General features: G+C 51.8%; 1 protein-coding gene across 1 annotated transcript in view; it reads left to right on the top strand.

The window, feature by feature from the left end:
• Positions 1-20,847, top strand: part of LOC113458792 (anti-apoptotic protein NR13) — a 40,826-nt gene that overhangs the window by 11,786 nt on the left and 8,193 nt on the right. The window contains exons 3-4 of the mRNA XM_074549370.1: positions 15,763-15,840; positions 17,312-17,463. The gene's annotated coding sequence lies outside the window, so the exon portion shown is untranslated. The remainder of the gene's footprint in view (positions 1-15,762; positions 15,841-17,311; positions 17,464-20,847) is intronic.

Raw genomic sequence — 20,847 nt, 5'->3', positions numbered from 1 at the left:
AAGTGGCTGGAGCTGTGCCAGTCTCTCTGGTAAGTGACCTTTCCCGAATTTTTCTTTTCAAGTTGACATTTAAGAAGGGGGGGAAAAGTCACAGCAACAAATGGTGTTTTAACAGTGATAAAGCTTCACCCGTCAACAAAGCCAGGAAAGCCAGGCTGGAGCCTGTGCTGGTGGCTCTGCCACCCCAGCCAGAGCCCATATGGACAGCCTGGCTTGTGTTCCCTGCCCTGCTGGGTCTGCTTGGAGCAGCGTCTGCAGAGGGCTGCTCCTGCTCCTGGGCTGGGCTCTGCAGCTCCTGGGAAAGCTCCTGGGTGCAATTCAGTCTGAGGCAGCTGCTGGCAGCTGGAGGCACTCAAAGCATTAGTTCATTACTGCAATTCAAATGAGGAAGAGCCTTAAATCTCTGAGAAGAATCTGGGTTTGGCAGGCAGTGGAGTGCTTAGCTTATTGGGAAAACACCTTGGACAGTTTTGGTAGATGTTCTACTGTGCGTTCAGGCAAGTAAAATTTACCCCTGGATTTCATGTTCCTTGGTTCAGGCAAGTAAAATTTACCCCTGGATTTCATGTTCCTTGGTTCCCAGCTTCAGCACTACCATGATTTTACCCCTTGCTCCTGACAGTGCTCTCACACAGAGGTGTTTAAATTCTGAAGCTTTGGAGGAGGTTTACCTCTTAGCCCAGGTGCCCAGTACATGAGCTCCTCTTCCAGGCTGGAAGTCCCAAGGGCTTCACAGAAGGCTGCTCAGCACATTTGGGCCCCCCAAATCCTGCCCTCCCCACATCCTGGTGGATGCCATGCCTCCATGTGCCACCTGCCAGCCACTCCATCTCCTCCGGGCTCTGCAGGATCTCTTGCATGCTCCTCCTTCTCCACCTGCAAAGCACCCCCAGCCCTGCTGGCTGCCCCTGCAGCCCTTCCCCAGGTTTTTGGCTTGGTTTCAGATGGTGAAGGACTGAGAGCAGCAGCTGGTGTTGGTGTCTCCTGCACTCCTCCCCTCCACAGTGCTGCTAGTGCTGGGCCAGCCTGGGGCCGTGCCTGCTCACTGCTGTCCTGAGAGGAGAAATTGAAACAAGGGCTTCCCAGTTGGTTGTGGCTCCTGTAGCATGAGGGACAGGCAATCCTGGGGGGTTTCCTGGCATTTCTTGCAGATGTCCTGATGGGAGTGACTGCAAAAAGGCAGGGGACACAGAGGACAGGGGCAGCAGTGCAGTGAGACGGACATGCTGCTGGCTCAGGGTGACCCTGGCAGCCCCATGCCAGAGCCTGTGGGCTGACAGTAACCTCTGCTTCCAGAAAGCCATTTGTGTTTTGTGACAAGGCTCAGTTGAGAACGCCTAAGTGCCTCTGTTGAAGGAGGTCTGATGGATATTTGTGGTTAGGCTGGTTCTTGGATTTAATCTATCTGTGCTAGAGGAAATACAATAACAAAAAAAGCCCAGGTAAGTGGAACAGTGAAGATGTTTTTAGTGAACTGATAGCCAAGCCTTGCCTTGGCTGAGCATGTCCCTGTGCAGACCCAGTCCCACAGGCAGGGCAGGAGCAAGGCCAGAAGATCACAGGGTCCCCTATTAGGGGTGTCCATGTGCCACAGCTGTCCCCAGCAGGGCTCTAGCCCTGACCATTAACATGAGACAGATGAGCTCTGCTGGGCTGTCACTGAGTGTTGCTCCTGAGGCTCTGTGGCTGCTTGGCAGTGATGGCAACTTTGGGACCTGATGCACTAACTCATCTTCAATCTGCCGTGGCAAGTATGGCTCCCTTTGCTGCTGCTCTCATCCAGCCCTGGTGCTGGCTCCCTTTGCTGCTGCTCTCAGTCCCTGGTGCTGGCTCCCTTTGCTCCTGCTCTCAGCCCCTGGTGCTGGTTCATTGTGCTCCTGCTCTCAGCCCCTGGTGCTGGCTCGCTGCAGGGTCGCTACGTGAGCCCTGGAGCAGGACAGCCTGGATCCAAGCCTTCCTTCCTCTCAGATAACGTCAGTGCTGGAAGCAGGCAGCTATTTTTGGTCCCAGGAATGCCAGTGGATGATTTCACTTTTGTTTCATACCTGATAACCTTTCCCATCACAATGAGGGACGACGTCCCTGCTCCCTGCGCTTCCGTGTGCCGGGCAAAGCCATTCAAGCGCCTCTGCAGGGGAAAAGAAAGAGCCAGGTTAAAAATAGCTCCTGATTGTCTGTGGAGCCTGGGCAAAGGAAGGGCAAAAGCCTTTCCATGTTCCACTGCCCGGTCCCATACACTGGAAGCAGCTTTCCTGGCTGAGGACAGCCACCGTGGGAATATCTGCGTGCTGGCTCTGTGTGTCAGCCTCAGGGGTGGGAAGGTCTGTGATAGACTTTCTTCTCCGTGCAAAATTGTCCCGATGTGAGGCTCCAGGAGTGCTACAGACACTCCCTTTGCTTGTCACCTGCATGTCTCCACCCTTCCTGCCCCTCTCCAAGTCCTTTCCCTGCTGGGTTTGTGGCTGGATGCTTGGCCAGGAGCTTGGCGAGACAAACTCACCCCAGCCTCAGGCGAGAAAAGTTTGCTCAAACCCAAATTGCTAAAGCTCAGCTCCAACTTTTATTTCCTGTGGGGAAGGAGTTGGCCAAAGCAACTTGTTTTTTTTTTTAAGCTTTCAGCCTCTGACTTCCCACAAGCTGCTGACCCATCATGTGATGGCCGTGGTGGGGCCATGGCCGGAGATGTGGTATCTGCTATCAGCCCTTATCACCCTGTGCTTGTGTGGGGCAGGGCCTGTCCTGGGTGTGCTGGGGCACCAGCTCCAGCCCTGGGGAGGGGTGAAACCCCATGTGTGTCAGGGGGAGGGCAGTGAGCTCATGGACCAGCTGATCCCATCCCTTATGGAGAGATGCTGCCCTAGAGCAGCTGCTCCATGGCCACCCGGCCTTCAGAGCACTGCACAGCCATTGCATGGGCTGGCTGTCACACCTGGGCTGCTCTTTGACCTGTCCCTGTGCCCACTGGGAGGTTTGTGCTTTGTCCCCCAGCACATTACAGGGTGGCTCCAAACTGCTCTTGCTCTCCCTGGGCTGGCGCCTGTTTACAAAACAGGGGCTGAAAGCTGCTATTTATCCTTAGGTACACATGGCATTCAGAGCTGCTAAATAGGCAAGCCCAAAATGAAAGTCATCTGGGTTTTCTTTAATTAGAATAAAATCCTGATGAATCATGAGGTTCTGTACCTCAAGGATGCAGCAGGAATTGGCTTTGGCTGCAGACAGCAAGGTACAGCAGTCAGCAGAGCCGGCTGGCTGCCTTGACATCTGCTGGAAAGACTTGTTTTTCCCTCCCTAGTCACATGCTAGCTTGTGATCTGATCATGAGATACAAAGGATAACCTTCCAATATTTACTCTTCTCCTCTACAATTTCAAAAGGCAGGGGAAAAGAGCAAAAGGCAGCATAAGGGAGGAAAACAAAATCCCCCTTTCCTCACTTGGTCAGTGCTGCTGTGGGTGCTGTGCTTGTTGCTGGGACAGGCAGGAGTGTGGCTGCAGCACCAGGGGCTGTGCTTGTGCCTGTTGAGGCCATCAGGGAGCAGGTCAGTGCAGACAGAGGAGCTGCTGCTCTGTGTTCAGCCATGTGGGCATCTCCCCTGCAGTGCCACCACACCTGTGTGCCAGCAGAGCCAGGCAGGGGCTGCCTGTCCCAGGGTGACCTGCACTGGCACAGGCAGGGCAAGCCTGTCCTCCCCCAGCCCTGGCCCTGGGCCATCCTTCAGCATTCCACTTTCACCTTTTATTATAAATGTCAAAGTGACATTTTTTATAACAATATCCTAATGTAGGCAGCCAGGCAGGTGGAGTTGCTTGTACGTGCTCCAGTCCAAAGGCTTATAGCAAGCCCAGCTGCAAGATTAAACCAGAATCACCCTTGAATAAAATCCCCTATATAATCTTTGGGGAATTTTTGCTAGTGCAGCTTGGGTAGGTTTACTTCTGTGAGCTGATGCCTGTCAAGGGCCAAAAACCCCCAGGGCTGCATTGTGGTGCCACAGGGCTGTTGGCTGTGAGGGTTTCAGGCTGCTGAAGGCTTGGAGGGAGAGCAGTGGGGCATTGTCTGCTTGCTGAGGCAGACAGGTGTGTGCCAGTGAGCACCGAACCTGCCACAGGCTGCAGGTGTGCAGCAAACCTGAACTGCATCTACAGTGGGATTGCTGTGGGAACGGCAGGCTGGGATCAGCAGCCTGTGCCTGTGCTCCCCAGACTGTGCCAGGGGAGATGCTGCAGGCAAAGCCAAAAGGGCTGTGCCAGTGTGTGACACGGATGTGTCAGCCTGACACAGGGTGAGGAACACCGCCACGGCTGCCCTGGCAAACAGCAACTGCTTGGAGGAACAAGGAGGGGAGAAGCAGCCAGTTCAGACTGAGGGATGAGAGCAGCACCCAGCCACAGGCTGGCCACAGGCTGGCCACAGCTATTGCAGTGTGACAGGGCTGAGGCTGTGGTGTTTCCAGTAAAAACACCCACTGTGTCAGCTGGGAGGGAGGCAGAGGGCACAGAGGGATGATGCCCCACCTAAGAGGGAGGGCAGGAAGGGAGGGTGCCTGACGGGTGCCTGAGATGTGGTGAGGGTGGTTTGTGCCAGGCAGGTAGATCCCAGTGCTGTAGGGAGCAGAGCTGGATGGTGATGGAACCAGCCTGAAACCAGCCTGCCCCCCAGCTGGCCCCTGTGCCTTTGCCAGGACCATGGCATCCCTGAGAGGGGCTTGGAGAGCTGGGCTTGGTGTGGTCCCTGCAGGGAAAGCTGGGGCAAGGTGAACAGGAGGTGATCTTAAATTAAATCCCAAACTACCTGTGATTAAGGGCTGTCTCCAGTACACATGGTTGTTTCTGATTTCAGGTTTTGGGAAGTGTTGAAACTGTTTAAATCCAAGTTATGTTTTCACTGCTGTTACAGGAGCTTCACATTGCCGTTCCTAACCTACCATCCCATGTCCACACTTAGCTAAAGACCCTTTTTTTTCCCTCAAAATAAACCACTCTCTTTTCTTTGACAAATATTTCTGTGGCCTCTGCTGCAGCATTAGGCAGAGCTGATTAGGAGGGCTGTGACAGGCTGATGAGGGTTTGGTGTGCACTCATCAGTGGGCAATGTGTGACAGCGGCATATCTGCCTCTGGCACACAGTGTTTGGAAGGCATTTGGGTTTTGTGGACCTGGCTGACCTGTCACTGTGCCCCAGAGGCATTTCTGAGCACTCACTGTGGTTTCCTGGTTCACTGGCCTTTCCCTGCCTCTGTGGAATGAGAGCAGGCCTGACCCAGAAAGCTGGATGCAAAGTGATCAATAGTGATGGCAGCTGGCCAGCAGCACTGCCTGGCTCTGCCTCAGTCCCAAAAGAGATCAATGCATTCAGAAGACATGCAGGTGCTCTGGGCTGGAGGAGGCTTCAGCCTTGGTCCAAGGGTTGTGGAAGGCTGAGCTTACCATGCCCCATCCCTGGAGAATGACTTTGGTCCTTGTGGTCCCCCTTCCCAGTGGTACTCAGCAGGTTCTGCTGCGTGAGGTGTTTGTTCTCCAGCAGGTGAGGGGTGGCAGCAGGGCAGGTGCCATGGCAGGGGACACAGCAGCTCTGGTGTGATCCCAGCAGGGTGAGTGCTGGGGAAGGAGATCCATCTGCTCATCCCTGAGGGCACTGGGACGCTTGTCCTGGACAGACAGCAGTCCCTGCGTGTAAGGAAACAAATCCTAAAGAACATCCTTTAGGAGCAGTCTCCTCCTGCCTGCTGTGTCCCTAGGGGACAACAAGGGCTTTGTGGCTGCTCAGGGCTCTGGGGAGCCAAAACAACCACGGCATGAGCTCAGTGGCTGTAAATCAGCCCTGAGCAAAGGCACTGCCCACTGCTTTGATCTCCAGGGCTTTCATTTCATTCCCTCTGCAGAGATAGACACAAGGTCACACTAATGGCTGGGACATGAAAAACTTATGTGGCCTTTATTGATTCTGGAGTGATTAATGAGTCCAAGGGAAGGACAGTGATTCACGCACGTGAACGGTGCCTGGGAATGAGCAATGCTGGTCAGGGTGGCCTTTAATTCCATAATGGAGCCTGTGGCCAGCTGCTGTGGGGTGACAGCATGGCTCTCCCAGACTGGGCAAACACCTGTTTGCAGGCAGGGAGCTCTCGTGCCTTGCCTCAGTTCTGTTTGCCTGGCTTTGCTCTGCCCCTTTTGAGAGGGGATCAAAACCAGCCAGACCTGAACTCTCACTGCAGCTTTGTTGACAAAGCCTCTTGAGGCTTTCCTGCTGCTATCCCAGGTGGCCTGGGAGGAGAGGCTGGGAAAGGTAAAGCGCAGTGCCCTGCCCAGCCTGGCAGCAGGGCACCCACAGCAGGCATCCTCCAGCCTGTGAGCTCAGGCAAGGGGCTCCAGAGCTGCCTGCTGTGCTGAGCCCTGCACACAATGGGTTTGAGTGCTTTTCCATCCCCTCAAGCATGTGCTGAGCTGTGCCAGGGTGTGTACCTGGCTCCTTCCACAGCCTCCACCCCACTGCACCCTGGGCATGGGCTCCACACCCCCAGTTCACTCTGTGCCACACATTCAGCTGGAAACTCATGCAAGGGGAAGTCATCCTAATTTTGGAGGGGGACATCAGGCCCAGCTTGAAGGATCTGGGCAGTGGTTATGCAACTTTCCTTTTATTTGAAGAAACTTCCCCCTCCTGGTTGTCCCAGCTCTGTGGCCATGACTTAAGCCATCACATTGCTGCCAGAGCTCATTCTGCTGGGCTCACTGCTCTCACAGGGTCTTCCTGAGGGCTCAGAGACCTGCTGCACCTCTCAGGGACTTGCCCCAGTGGGATTCATTTGTTGCTGGCACTGCTGACCATGGCACTGCAGGAGAGGGTGAGAGCACCACAGGGTGGCACACAATAAAACACTGTGCTCCCAAGTTAGCTACCAGGCCAGGTTGGTTTTCCTGTTTACTCCCTAAGTGGAAAATAGGAAGGGAGTAAAAAACCTCATCCCCTTGGCTATATAAAGGTCCTGTTGTGTGGGCACAGAAATGTTACCTTCTTTTCATTTTTGCCTTGGTGTTTCCAGGTGTGTGGCGTGGGCTGTGGTGTCAGTAAAGCAAATGAAGGGGGATGCTGGGAATAGCAGCTCCTCTGCAGGAGCTGTTTCCTCTCAGACAGAGGATTTGGTGGTCAGAGCACTTTGGTGAGTGGCTGTGTTGGAGTTCTGCAGAGCATGAGGGTCACAGAGGGTCAGGCAGGGCTTGTGCTGGTTGTGCTGGGCACACGCAGAGCCCCAGGTACACCTGGCACTCCCAGCTCAAAAAAAGGTGAAGAAATCCCCCTGTCCCTACAGGAATTCATGGGTAGGTTGCCAGGGAAAGGTTGGCTGGCAGGCTTGGCCAGCAGGAATGAGAGGTGGGAGCAGATAAGACATTGCCATGCCAGGAAACTGAGTTTCCAGCATCAGGATGTGTTATGGGGATTGTAAACCCTGTGATCCCAGAGATGTTGCTAAACCTTGTTTGCCTTGGATTGTTTGTCCAAAAAGATACCAAGAGATGAACTCTTTCTTCCCTTGTAATTGCCCATAATCTTATCTGAAGCCTCCAAAGTGTCCTAGAGACTTCTCAAGGTGATAACATGGAGATAACCAACAGACAAAAAAGAAGTCAAGAGCAGCTATTTCTCGGGTCTGCTGGTAAATAGCACAGGTTTGTTGCCCAGCTTTTGTCACCCTTATTTGTCACAGAGAAGGAAAGGACACCCAGAGGTGTCCAAGTCTCTCTCAGGCAGTGATTGACCTTTCTTGCCTTCTTGCCCCTCTGGGATAGCTGATGCTGTTTTGAGGAGTAAAGTCCCAAAGCTGCTTTAGCTGATTATAGGAAAATATTGCTGCATGAGAATGCAGCCATGGCTCAGTGTGCAGCTGCCCAGGCCAGTGGGGTTTCACCAAAGGTGGTTTTGGTGTGTGTGTTGTGGGCCTGTGGATCCCCTTCAGGCAAGGGGCTTGCTGATAGCTCTGGTGGTGGTTTCCAGGTACCTTCTACTGCACAGGGTTTGTGGCTTCTCACTTGAGAGAGGAGCATCTCGCCATAAACTTACAGAAGTATGTGCAATAGTAAAAAGGATCTTCCAAACATAGGATTTTTTTTTTAATTCAGTTCATTGTCTGTATCTGAACAGTTCAGTGTCTGTAGTCTTCCCATAACATTTACTGCCTGTCCAGTTCTGGAGTCAGGACCTGGATTCTATGTTAATTATGGTTCCTTCATCCACTTCATTGATTAAAAATGTGGCATTTCAAAGAGAGAAAACAAAATTCTTGTCTGACAAAGTGTCTCCCTGCTGCTGGTTCATGGCTTAGACATGGTTTCCAGAGCTATGAGCTGGCAGGTTTTGCCTCTGTTTTTATGTGCTGTGTGACCTTTGTGTCACTCTGGTTCTCAGTCAAAGTGCAATACCAAGTAAGAGCTGCACCAAATGTGAGCATCCTGTGTCAGCACCATAGCAAGTGACTGTGACCAGACCTGTTTTCTGCAAATCCTCCTTGATTTGCAAAATAAACTGTTTAAGAGAGTAGAGCTAAGTCAACCAAGCCATGCCTTGGCTCTGGGTCATGGTGATTTGCCTCTAGCATTGTCCTGCTTACTCCTTCAAATACTGGCTTAGTTTTCCTTTGGGTGAGTCCCTCAGCAGCTGGAGCTGGGCAGGTCACACATCCACTCTCCATGCCATTGGGGTGTCCTCAGTCCAGGTGCAAACATGTATTTTGGAAGTTATAAAAGGGGAGGTGAAGGGTATTTCAATGTCAGTTCTCCCAGGCAAAGCAAACTAATGGGGCAAATGAGCACTTCACTACCCCACTGCAGTGATTTCATTAGCACAAACCAGTGCACAGTCCCTGAGGACACGCTGTCAAAGCAAATTGATTTTTTCTCCTGTTTTGCTCACTCACTGCAGGGCTTTGGGCACTGCCAGCAGGGCTGTCCCTGGCTCGTGGCTGTGCCCTTTGCCTGCCAGCACTCAGCCCCACACACTCTGGGGTTCCCTGCTGGCCTGGCTGTGCCCACAGATGTGGGGACAGGGGCACTCATGGGCACTCAGCTCACCCCATGGCAGCACTGCTGATCCCAGCAGCAGCTCCCAGGGGAGCTCAGCAGCTGCAGGAGTGGCCAGGGGCTGCTGTGGGTGGCCAGGGGCTGCTGTGGGTGGCAGGGTTCACCATGTGCCCTGGGAGCACATGGACAGGCATGGGGCACTCACAGCCCTTGGCCTGACTCTGCCCAGCTTCCCATTGCTGCTCTGTGTGCACAGGCTGCCCCAGCTCACCCCGGGGTTACCACACATTTTTGTCATGCTTGCAAAATGCTGTTACCGCAAATTGCAAAAACCAACCTCATCCCCATCTGATCAGAGTGAAACCAGCAGAGCTGTGCACGGCGTCTCCGGCATGTCCGGTGCTCCTGCAGGCACACAGCCCTTGCTCAGACACACAGCCCTTGCTCAGGCACACAGCTCTGGTTCAGGCACACAGCTCTGGCTCAGACACACAGCCCTTGCTCAGGCACACAGCTCTGGTTCAGGCACACAGCTCTGGCTCAGACACACAGCTCTCCTTTGCTGCTTTTGGAGTTTTCTCCCACTGCAGTCCCCATGCCTGTGCAAATGGCTGTGACCACTGCAGCCAGGGTGCTAGCTGCCGCAGTCACTGCCTTTTGCAGAAGGCTGAGGTGGCCTTTCCATGCACAGATGGCTGCAGTAAAGCTCGAGGTGTTGGGGAGTCTCTGCTGGGCTGCTCCTGAGCAGAACATGGGGGCTGCCACAGCATCCTGCAGACACAGGCCTGGCTGGGGCTGGCTGAGGAGCCCACCCCAGGTTCTTGGCTCCCTGTCCCACAGGGTGGGCAGCACCCTGTCCTGGCAGGGCATAGGGAGCAGGGCACTCCCTGTGTCCCCACAGCCACCTGACGGCTCCTCCTGACCTCATCCTGGTCTCTGCAGTGGCACAGCCACGTGGATGGATGAGTGGCTGCAGCATGGAGGCACTCTGGGACACTCTGGGCATTCCCAGGAGCAGATAAAAGTAGTATATTTAACAGTTGCCACAGGTCCTGGAGGCTCTTTATCCTGTGGAGAGCAGCTCAGCAGCTCCAGCTCCCATGACAGACCAGTCTGTGCTGCTGGGCTGTGCTGTGGCTGGTGCACACGCCACATGTTGGGGAGCACTCCCAATGGCTTTCCCTGGAGCTCACCAGGTGGGTCTGGCTGTGAGCCAGGCTGGAGCTCAGCTCCTCCAGAGCTGATGGAAATGCTGGGGGCGGCTGGGCAGTCCGGGGGGCTGGAAGGACTCAGGTAACAGGCACTAAAAATGGGGGCTGTGACAGGATGCTGCAATGAACTGCAGCCCTAAGTTAGAGCTGTGCTCTGCCTTCACCCATGAACTGCAGCAGGGGCAGAATTACCCCCTCAGTGCCACTGCCCCACAGTGACAAGGTGTCAGTGCAGGGCCATCAGCTGGGGACACTCAGCTCTGCCTTAGAGTGACATGTCATATGCTGGGATCATATGGTTCCTCTTGTGTCAAGTGACTCAAAAAAGCAGGGCACTAAAGTTCTTTGGCAATGCTAAAAGCAAAACTTAAGGAAAAAAATTCTCCTTCCCTTACTCCATAAAAGTTCAACATTGTGCACATAATCTAAATTTTTTTTGAAATGCTGAAGGCTGTCTGGATTTTAAGTGTTTTATGCTGTGTGCACGGATCTCCTGTGTCTAAAATAGATGACACACTTCAGAGGGGAGCCTTTGGTCTTTCCAGACAAGAGACACAAGACACACAGCTGAACCCTGCTATTGTTGAAGGCTGGCTGTAGGAAAAGCAACTGCAAATGGCCAGGCTTGGTATTCTGCTGTGCTTTGTACTTAAAAGTATGTGTTTTATCATGACAGGTGAGAGAAGCTGAACTTTAAAGGCTTACCTTGCTCTAGCAGGAGGCCTGCAGGAGGTTGCCCAACCTGACTCCAGCCCAGGCCATTATGCTGGTCCCCTCCCAAATTCTTAGTTTTACACATTTTCCTGTTCTGCAGGCTTGAAGTTATTAGCCATCCTCAGGAACATAACTTCCCAAAGGCCCTTAGAGCCTTGCCTGTGTGTCTTTGGTCCTCCCCAGGCAGGCCTGGCAGGTGGATGTTCTTGCTTTGAGCCCACACAGGTTTGTAGGATGCAGCAGAAGCTTTCTGGGGTGCTGGACTTGTCAGAGCCTGGCTTCACCCCCCTGCCTGAGCTGGGCTTTGCAGCAGCTTGGGTGATGCAGCCACTGGGTTGGGGGTGAGGGGACACATCACACAGGGCGGGGACAAACCAGCCCTACCCTGACACAATCAGCGTTTCTAAATGAGCTCTGGGCTAATCATCACGGCTCGTATTTCCATCCCCACCTGTCACCTATGTCAGCTCATGGGGACTCCAGAGGGCAGCTAAATGAGGAGAGCACTTTGGTATTACCGGGCAGCTGGAGCAGCAGCTGAGTGAGGGCATTACAGGGCTCCAGACACCTCCACTCTTGGCAGAGCTGCCCTGCAGGGGTGGGACACATCCCCTGGGATCGGGGTCTCCAGCAGCACGGCTTCCACGGGCTCTGCACTGCCTGGCCATCCATCCATCCATCCATCCATCCATCCATCCATCCATCCATCCATCCATCCATCCATCCATCCATCCATCCATCCATCCATCCATCCATCCATCCCATTGCCCCGGTGCTCGGGGCTGCTGCGGGGCTCCGGCTCCCCGCGGTGGCCGCGTCGGGCGGGCGCAGCTGCTGGGCCGGGCTGGCCGCTGCCTTTCCCGGGCGCCGGGGTAAATAAACAGCGCCAGCTGCCAGGGAAGCACTTTGTGTACACACACACCCAGAATGTATACAGAGAAACACGGATCTCGGTGCGTGTATGTACGTAACGATGCGTGTGTCTCTGTAAATTCGTGTATGTGTGTATAAACATGATGGGTGTATAAACGTGTACTGAGTTCCGACATAAACGTCTACGGCTATAAAACATAAATACTATAGGTGTACGTATATGAGTATAGATATGTTCATACATGTGCAAATACACACACAGTATATGAAATATCCATGCTCCAGCATGCGCACCTGGACACATACACACACACATTCGTTATTCATGTCCCTATACACACCGGCACCTCTCGGTGTCCCCGAGCCCCCCGGTGTCCCCGCCGGTGTCCCGGTGTCCATCCCGCCTCTGGCCGGCGGGTGGCGCCGTTGCCCGCGCGATCCCCGCGCTGTCGGGCCCGTGCGGGCTCAGCGCGGCTCTGGAAAGTTTCAACAATTAAAAATATCGCTCCATTAACCTGTGAGTACGTAACGGAGAGATGGGGGAAAATGCCTTTGGGAGAGCGGCACGGTTTTCCAATGTATTTCTCTTAGGAATGAGTTTTTACGCCTCTCTGCTTGTGTTTCCACTGCAGGTAATGTCCAACTAGCTTGTACAGCTGAAGTCACTTGGGGAATGGGTGCTGTGCCTGGCAAAGTAACCCGAGGGACAGCAGGGTTGTCCTGGCTGGGCCTGGGACCCTCAGGCTGGCAGCAGGAGGTGGCCCTGGGCATGGCCCTGCAGAGCCTGGCAGAGCCACCCCTGGCTCTGGGCTCACCGGGGCAGGGCAGCTCCAGCTGCACAAGGTTAACTTGGCTTGGGTCAGTGCCTGCAGGGTCACAGAAGCAAAGCCTTGCAGGAAAATTGTAATGAATGACCGGGTTTCATGTAATTTGAACTGAAATTCAAACCCTCCAGCCCCACAGAGCAGAATGCAGCAGCCATGGGTTTATGCAGGCTGCAGATTCTGAACATGGAGAGAGAAAGGGGGAGAAGCTGCTGCAGGGGCTGCCTGGAGCAGGGAGGCTGCTGGGGTGAGCAGGGCCATGGCATCGCCCCTGTCAGCACCATCCCACCCAACACGAGCCCTCTCAGTGCCCCAGCTAACTCTCGCCTGAGAAAGGGCTAATCTTTACATGCCCCAGCCTTTCCCAACACATCCTGGTTCACAAGTTCAGCAGCTTCAAAGCTGGGTCTGATCATTAACCCTGAGAGACTGGAGATCACTGAAGCGTTTAAACTGCGTGTTTGAGAGGGCTGAAAGCACAAAGCTCAGGCACAAATCTGTACCCAAATTCCGAGACAATCTTCGTGAGGCAGATGGAGGGGTTTGGTTCAGCTGTGTGATGCCAGCACATTGTGTAGGTTTGTGTCTTCATTTCTTTTTAAAGCTGCTTTTGAGCAGCTGATGTTTCAAAAATGGTCATGGGTTTAGGATGTGTCTGCCCATGTGGTCTGTGGTGAGTATGCCTGGGCTTACTGTTCCCATGGACTTCTGTAAAAGAGATGAGAGGGTCAGAGTTCTTCACTTTTGACAAAGACTTAATGAAAATTTCTCTTTTCTTCTGCATTTTCTCTATCACATTTTTTTTAATATGAAAGTACAGAAGAAAAAGCTGTTTGTGACGATGTTACACACAAAACCAGCAGCAGCAGGCAGAAGATCCATCTATGGTGGAGCTGGTTTTCAGTTTGTTATTTTCATGGGGTGTTTTTGATGTCAGAATCACAGGCAATGTAGGTTGGACAAGGCCTCTTGAGGCCACCTGGCCCTCCCTGTTGCTCAGTGTGAGTCCAGCTCCATTGGGCCTCTCAGCAGCAGTGAGCCCTCAGCAGTGTGATCTGCAGCACCCTGATAGCAATTTTGGAAGGATCTGAATGAGCACTGAGGAGCAAAATCATTGGTATTCTCCTTGATGGGATTTAATCTTAATGCAGCTCATTAGTCTTCAAGGGTGGAAGTCTTGAACCTGATGGTGCCAAAGGATTTATTTAAATTCTGGAGGTATAGCCTCAAAACAAGGGAGGTGAAGGTCACAGAGAGAGGGAAGCACATGAATACAGCCCTGTCTGTGACACTGGGGCTCCTGTGAGCAGAGGTCGAGCCCCAGGTGCCCCCAGGGCAAGGCTGGCAAAGGGCTGAGCCTTGAGCCCTGCTGGTGCTGATGTTCCTGAGGGTCAGCCAGGGATCTGCTCCAGGAAAAGCAGAGCCCTCATCTCATCCTTGAGGGGAAACTGCCAAAGCAGAATCAAACACGAGCTGAGGCTGGTGCTGGTTTTATTTTCACCTGTTTGTATTGCTGCTATTGGGATCAGTGGATAAGGCTGGATCCTGCAGCACAGACACCTGCTGGAGCAGGCTGGCACTGCTCAGGGAGGGCGAGCTGATGGCAGTGGGGCTGCTCAGTGGGTGAGAGACCGTGTCCCCTGCACATCCAGGAAAATCCCACCTGCACATGGAGGTAAATCCCACCTGCACATCCAGGCAAATCCCACCTGCACATCCAGGCACATCCGCTGCAGTTTCTGTCCCCAGCCTGGGTGCCAGGGCTCGTCCCCAGCCTGGCCCGTGCCCGGGTGGTGGCACTGGGCTGCCTGCCAGCCTGCAGGGCACAGCAGCGTGGTGGCCATGGCCAGCTCCCACCCACCAGGCACAGAACCCCAGGGCGTGGCTCTCTTTCATTTTCTGCCTTTCATCTCCTGAAATTGTCCCACAATGCCCAAGCAGGCTGGCACGTTTTCAGCACTGAAAACCAGATGTTGCCAACTTTCCAGTGGTTGTGCTTGGTGCTTTGTGCTGTTAGTTTAGCAGAAGTGTGCACGTCATGCCTCTTGCAAAAACAGATAGGATTTATTCCCTGAACAAGGGTCAGCTCTGTTTTCAGTGCCTTTGTCTCCCTTAGCAATGCCTGTGTAGGTCAGAGATGTTGCTGCCAGCTTCCATGAGCACAGGTTCAGTAGCACCCTCCACTGCAAGACTCAGTCCTGCTCCCCCTTGCTTACCTGGGCACTAAGCAGCTGCTTGGTTCATGCCTGCAAAAACACTTGCCTGAATATTTTTGCCAGTAAAATGAGTTATTTTTTTCCATCTGTATTTTTAGACATTAAACTCAGTGTTTAGTCATCACCTCTATGCTTCCTATCTGTGTGCAAGTACTGCAGAGGAGATAAATATAGATATAGATACATAAATACACATATGTATAGCTGTATGTATATATAATATACACACATAATGTATATATATATGTAATATATACATAGCACACACATATGTATGTATAGATATAATATACATACACACATTCATGCTGTGCAAAAGAGCTGTCCTAAAATAGGAAATCTGGTACCTGGGGATATGGGCTTTCCCAAAAATGAACTTCAGAAGAGGAAGGAGGCCCCTGCCTTTGTGTGCATGCAGGGCTGTGATCCTGAGGGACCAGCAGGGAGGAGGGAGGCTCACACAGTGCCCAAAAGGCTTCTGGCAGAGCCTCTGAGATGTCCAAAGAAATGGTGCCAAGCCACATGGGCCAAGGCTTGCCAGTGGCTGCAGGAGCTGCTGTGTGAGTTGCCTCAAGCTTTAACAAGGGAGGCTCATGGTCTTGCACCCATCTTCAAGACAAATGCCCAGCTTCAAACCAGGAAAAATAAGTAAGGTTATTCCAGAAATTTCATTAGCATTTTCTTTCATAGTTACTGGAAAAATAAAGTGGCACATTAGTCATCTCAGAAATACAGCAGAGCAGTGTGAGGGCAGGGGGTGGGATTTTAGTGACGGTGGTTTTTGTGGACCAATTGCTGTAACTGAAATATGGCATCCTTAAAGAAATGGAAGCACAAATCTGAGCAGGGACAGAGCTTGCCAAATCACTTCAGGCTGCCTTTTAACCTTATTTTCAAATTCCCACAGGAAGGAGCACTGGCAGCATGAGACCCTGGGGCCACTGACAGGCCCACCTGCTGACAGACTGGCCCTGCCCTGCCCAAGGTGAGCCTCCCTTGGTGTCTCTGTGGACGTGGAGAAGCTTGTGCACACATATGTGCATGAACACACGTGTGGACATAGGCATGGATGTCTGTATGCTCATACATACAATATATATGCATACGCACATACCATGATACATGTGATACACTCATCCATACCATATGTGTGTATACATGTATTCTACACACATAAAAATACTCATACACATACACAGACATGTTGTGCATGTAAATACATGGACATGGATGCACATTATACATGTATATGTACATATATAGCATATCTATAATTCTGTTATACTTGTATATATACGCATATATTCAATATATGTGTATATATACAATATGTTTTAACATAAAAAACAATATATATATATATGTTTTATATATTATATATATAAAACATAACTTCTATTGTTGAGACCAAACTGTCCCTAAGGAGGCTCAGAGGCTGGGACTGGTTTGCAGCCCTCTCTGCAGGGTTTTTATCCTGTCCTTCAGCTCCACCATGTTTGCAGAAGGGCTGCAGTGCCTCCCTGTGTGCCACACTGGGTGGGAGCTGGTAGAGCCCTTGGTCCAAGCATGACATTAACACCAAGGTACAGCTGTTTGTTTTGGTTTGTTTTGGTGGTTGAATTTTTATCTGTAGATGACATAAGGGGCCATAAGCACTTGTACTCCATGTAAGTATTGATTTCCAAAGGGAAGTGGCTGATGAATCACTGCAGGTCCAGCTCTGAAAGATGCCCAAGTGCTGCTTGACCCAGCATTCTCCTTGGGCCTGCAGGGAGTGACTCTGCAGCAGTCGTGAGGGCAATGGAGACAAAGATGAATGGCTCATTTCCCCTGTAATGCAGCACAGAAACAGGCTTTCATGAAAAACAGAGCACAGGCAAGATGGAAAGGGCGGCAGCCGCTTGCGAAGGTCGCACATATCATTTCTTTTGGCAAGTTTGCCTCTGTGGCTGACAAAAGCAGGACAGATCAAGTGTCTTCCATCAGACCTGGATTAAAAATGAAGTCATGTTGCTTGGAGAACTGACAGTCCCACCAAAAATAATAGAGGCTGCTGACAGTTCTGGCTTTGCAATAAAAAGCCTCTACCCACGTTGTCAAAAGAGCGTCTCTGGTATGGGCATAAATAAGGCATTATTTGAATGGAAATGTTAATGGCAAGGAGCTATAAATCATATTGGTCTGTTGCACTAACAGACTGTGGCTGAAAAATGTGTTCTTGTTTGTCATGTATATGGAAATCCATGTGTGTGTGTGTGTATAAACAAAACATGCACATCTATTGCTATCTCTATATGTTCCATACACATAATGGTAGCTAAAATTACTTAGCAAACAGTCCTTCCCCTAAGAGCAAGTGCTTGGTGTGATACACTGAGGGCTGTTGTGTAAGGTTTGACTGAGTATCTTTCCCATACATAAAGGTTGTAACGTAGCAACCATTTTTTTCTCCTCAGAAAACACCGTTTCCAAGCTAATTATTACTGCCCTTATCAGTGGCACTGTCAGAGCTCCTGATGCACTGCTGGGCTGGGCAAGAGGCACAGCAGCTTCCAGCAGCCACAAGCTACATGAAGGTGCTCATGGAGAAGAGGAAGAGAGAGGCATGGTAAGTGAGGGCTCACTCGTGGTAAGGGAGATGTTGGGAGCCTCAGGTGCTCTGATGGCCTTGCTGGGACAGGGAGCTGCCCCTGGCTGCTCAGTGGGAATGTGGCCACTGCTTGGGAAGAGCCCCAGCCCAGGCCATGCTGCCAGCCCTGCCCTGTGCTGGGGGAGCCAGGTCTTCCACTGTGTCACATGTGTATATATAAATACATGCATATCCATATATATGTGTATATATATCCATATATATCCATATATATATATATACACACACGTACATATCCATATATATATATATATCTATATCTATCTATCTATCTATCTCCATATAAATATATATATGCTACATATATATACACACATATATCCATATATATATACACATATATATACACACACACATATATATACACACATACACATGTATATATATACATATATATATATACGTATGTACATTTGAAAACTGTGCCACTCTCCTGAAGGCATTTTCCCCCATTTCTCCGTTACATACTTACAGAGCAATATATATATACACAAATATATGTATGTTATATAAATATATGCACACACACACACAGACACAGACACACAGACACACAGACACACAGATCCCTGCACGGACATTGGGGTGAAGCAGAATTCCATCTCTCAACATCCAAACTCTTTGCCCAGAGCACCACAGCAGCTGGCCCTCAGTGTCTGCAGTGCCCAGCTGCCCAGGCTGGAGGGTCAGTGCTGCCATGGCACTGCTGCTGGAGCCAGGCTGTCCCCACTGGCCCCACACCCCAGGACCAGTGGGACCCCCACAGCAATGTCCTGGAATTGCTGCTGGGAGCAAACCTGGGCAGGGAGAAGGGAGGAGATTACACACGAGAAATTGCCACCCAAGTGCGTCTCCCCCAGCAGGCTCTGTCCCTGCAGGGGCACTGCCTGGCGGGCTGGGGACAGCACAGGGCTCAGTCTGTGCTGCAGTCCTGGCCCTGGCCCAGCATGCTGGCACCAACTGGGCACTGCCAGCACCCTGCACTGTCCCCAGCACCGGGCTCACAGTGATGGAGGTGTTGGGTGCAATGCCAGCATGGGGTTATATAAACGTGAAAGCATTTTATATAAGCCTATTTTATCTGCAAATCATTTATATTTAGAACACCTATTTCTACTGGAAACACTAAAACCATGTTACATAAGAGCTTGTTTAAATCCTTTGGCTTAAGGCTCGGGCAGGGGGAGGGGTTGGTTCAGGCATGGTGCATTCAGGCTGCAGGTTATAATCACAGCCTCCACTGGCAGCCAAAACCCAGCCTTAAAACCCTTTTTGCTTTCATTCCACGCTGCCCTGACAATAGCAGAATACTTCCCTGAAGGGTAATTTTCCTCTTTCTCAGCGCTGCCTTCGTGTTTGGAAACTTTCATTTTTGATGCTGTGGGTGTGCTGCCAGCACAGGAGGGATGGCAGCAGGGCTGTGCCTGGTCAGTGTCCCTGTGCCCGGGCTGTGACAGGGGTGGGACACTGCTGACATCACCTGAGAGGCTGCCGAGCCATTCTCAGAAATTGAAAAAGGCACCAACTGGAAATGACCATTTAGCACTATAAAATGACTTTGTTATTCATGCAATGATGTTTTCTAATGAAAGAGTTATTCCCCAGCCCTCCCACGAGGGGGAGGCAGGAATGGCTGTGAGGATGGCCATCAAATCCTGTCTAATGCAGCTGTGAGCACCATTTGGATGCTCACACTGCCCTGCTGCAGCCCTGAAAACATCTGTTCCCCCCATGAGCCAGGACAGGCTGCTCCCTGCAAGGCTGGGGCACCCCCACCACGCTGTTGGGCCATGGTGCACATGGTAGCCATCACAGCACTGCTGTGCCAAACAAGTCCTTGCACAGCATTTGGATGCTGCTCCCACCTTGCTTTCCTAGTGTGAGGGACTCCAAAGATGGAGAAGTGGAGGATCCCCTTCCCAGTGATGATGCTGTCTGTGAGAATTCTCCATTGCCCCACACCATCAATGCTGTCATGGTGAACAGCTCACCTTCAGCAACAGCAGGTACCACTGACCTTCCCTCCTTTACAGCCAGTCCAGACCAAACCTTCTGTTTTTTCCTGCCCCTCTTTGAAGGCAAGGTCAGGAATCACTCCCCTCGCTTGCTTTCCAAGGCAGCATGGCCAGGGCACTGTCCCCAGGCTGGATGTGCCCTGTCCAGGTGGGATGTGCTCCCTCTGCAAACACACTGGGCTGGGCTCTCCCATTGCTTTCCCATCTGGATACTCCTTTAATCCCCATCACTGCTCCAGTTCTCCCTGTGAGTGCTCCACATTCAGGTGACACCGTTCATTGGTTTCTATAAATGCCCAGGACACTGCAGAGATTTCAGGGACAAAGAGCTAAAGCTGTAAATGACTTTCCTCCTTACCTTAATCTCCCAACTCCCTTAATGTGACTCCAGCACTGGGAGTCACCTGGTTTGTCCCCCCCAGTCAGCACCTGCTCTTGCAGGATGAGCTTTAACCACTCCATCTTTCATTTTCCTGCTGTGTAGTGGAGAAGACAACACAGCACAAGATTTCTTAGTGCTGTGGGAGGAAGGCAATTAACATCTGTGCATGCTGCAAAGCCCCTTGAGATTTGCTTTCCCTCTGCAGGAAGTGAAGGTGCCTTAAACTGTTGGAAAGCCACATCATTCCTGAATTTCTGTGAGCTCAGCTGTGATGGGGCTGGGGTGCTGTGTGGCAGAGAGATGGAAATGGAGTGCCCTGGTGCCCAGAGGCAGCAATCCCTGCTGGGAATTACCCCAGGACAGGAGCAGGACCATCTCCACCTTGGTTTCTGCAGCACTTCCTGAGTGTTTTAAGAAGGGTGAAGGACCAGGCTGGCAGGTTCCTGACCTGGTGGAGAGCCGGGTGTCTGTGCTGGGCATGGAGCTTTGCTGAGCCCTTTGCTCAGCCCCACCACCCCAGGGCTGGTGCAGACTGCCCTCCCTGATCCCCCAGCTCCCCACACATCCCATCCCCACTCAAATCACTTCAGCAAATTCTTCTCATACCTCACTTCAGCCAGACGCTGTAAATTGGATTAAAGTCATGCCTGGAGAGATTTCTCATGTCAAATATGTAAATCTAACTGAATCTGAACTGTTTCTGCTTTGCCACAAGGGTGCTGCTCCCCACACTCCCCTCCTGGTATGCAGGGAGCTCCCAGATCCAGCTCCGGGAGTCTGGAGCTGACTCTCCTGTGGCAGTGCCCACAGGAACCAAAACTGATGTCAAAACCTGCCACAGTGAAGAGGTTCACCTTGAAAATGATGAACTCCTTATTTAGTCTTGGACAAGAATTGTACATGGGCTGATTGTTAAAGGAGCTGGGCATCCCACTACTCCAGAAT

The sequence above is a fragment of the Zonotrichia albicollis genome, chromosome 11 (genome assembly GCF_047830755.1).
Source record: "Zonotrichia albicollis isolate bZonAlb1 chromosome 11, bZonAlb1.hap1, whole genome shotgun sequence".
NCBI lineage: Eukaryota > Metazoa > Chordata > Aves > Passeriformes > Passerellidae > Zonotrichia > Zonotrichia albicollis.
This window is presented reverse-complemented; position numbering and strand designations above follow the sequence as displayed.